This window comes from Macrobrachium rosenbergii, chromosome 49 (genome assembly GCF_040412425.1).
Source record: "Macrobrachium rosenbergii isolate ZJJX-2024 chromosome 49, ASM4041242v1, whole genome shotgun sequence".
Lineage (NCBI taxonomy): Eukaryota > Metazoa > Arthropoda > Malacostraca > Decapoda > Palaemonidae > Macrobrachium > Macrobrachium rosenbergii.
The window spans coordinates 21868606-21870300 of record NC_089789.1 but is presented as its reverse complement, the minus strand read 5'-3'; the positions used below and the strand labels follow the sequence as shown (position 1 = coordinate 21870300).

General features: G+C 38.8%; 1 long non-coding RNA gene across 1 annotated transcript; it reads right to left on the bottom strand.

Moving 5' to 3' along the window:
* Positions 1-503: 503 nt before the first annotated feature.
* On the bottom strand, positions 504-1540 carry LOC136832409 (uncharacterized). The gene is made up of 3 exons (XR_010851186.1): positions 1407-1540; positions 1208-1278; positions 504-750 (listed from the first exon to the last, which is right to left on the bottom strand). It is a non-coding gene; the product is annotated as an uncharacterized lncRNA (long non-coding RNA).
* Positions 1541-1695: the final 155 nt, after the last annotated feature.

The following is a 1695-nucleotide window of genomic DNA, read 5'->3' as shown; positions in this document are numbered from 1 at the left end:
CTTCGCCCCCATTTGCTTCACTTCATCTAGCCTGTCCTTTGCTATTTAAAGGCCCAAAGTATTAAGGCCTAAGCTTTATTCACCTCTCCTTACTATTTCCTCGGTACTGGTGTCAAAGTTATCGGTGACTTTCAATTTTTTCCTCCAAGGGATTACTTACTGCATAGTTCTTGCATAGTTCTTAAATCAGCAACCACCATATTCAGTGATCTCCGTTACTGATATATATAGTTCAAGACATTAAAAGCAGCATAATTTGCATTTTAAAACTCCAGAAGGGTTCCCGGACCATGTTACGGCACTTCCAAAATTCATGCCATTATAAAATCTTTTATACGTTAACCTTATCCTTCGAACCCAAATTAAGGAACGAGCCTCACCCAGTATCTAAATACGGATGGGAATCTTTTATGGCACTTTATCCACAATGCTCAAACATCCTTTGCAACATTAAAAGTTTCAAAGAAAAAAATCACACATTTTAGGTAAAGAAAGAATGCAGGATTTACTTTTACTTTCATTGAAAAAAATCACCAAATAAAGGAGGAAAACACGACCTATTTGTCACCTTGTGAAAGGAATGAAAAAAAAATTGTTGCATCAGGCCGTAAGCGAAGACACTAAGTTCTGGGCTTCCATAAGTGGCCACACGAAGAAAAACCTCTGCAAGGAAGTTGTAGCAGTCCGCAGATATCAGAACACCTATTCATATGGTCACCACACGCTAAAGGGACCATTTCGACATGCAACCTGCAAAGGACAACAAGGTAAGCAGGCGATCTGCCAGTGTATTTTAAATCCCTAAGTTACTAACTCATTGTTAACTTTACAATTTCTTGAAATGCTAACTCGTACAGTGCTTAAAACAGACCAGGTACTCAAAACTCAAATGATAGATTCTAATAATTAGACTTAAACAAATGCACTGCTGGTTATTTAAAAAAAACAAATGCACTGCTGGTTATTTACTTTAATTAAAAAGACCTAATGGAATAAAGCAAATTTCGAAAAATTTAAAATCCAAATAAACTTACAATTTTTTTAGTTAAAAAAAAAAAAAAAAAAAAAAAAGCAAGCCCCCTCCTGACATACGGTAAAATACCGTATGCCAGAAGGGACATCCTCCCCCACCAGGGGCCCCGCCCCTGATGGGAGAGGATTAGCTTGCAAAGTAACTGAAAAATACTAAAATCCGAATTAAACTCACCGTTGATATTGTTATACTATACCATACGAAGACTCCTGGAAAGACTGCTTTATCATCCGCTTCCCGCCATCCTGGAAAAATAAAGACAAAATAAATAAACGGAATATGGTGTTAATTAAGTAAGTGCATCACTCTTAGATAGTCAAGCAAAGTCACGTAACCACAAACGCAACTTGAGCCAACAACCTACTATAATTACCTCAGGATACAGGATCAATCATAGGGCTGATCGATGCCGAAACGCCAAGCGCACCACCTTTTTAAACTAATCACGCGACCACCGATTGTCCAACTGTCAGACTGGTACCTCTGTGTTCTGAAGGTGACTTGTGGTGCCGATCCAAGGACGGTGAACACCTGACTGTTACACACGCTCCGTCGCCTTGTTACCGAAGTCTTGGTTATGGAGGATCCCGTTTTCTATTCTAATTCGGTTTTCACTCGCAATTCGATTAAGGATTTCGCTGATTTCAAACTTATGAGACTAC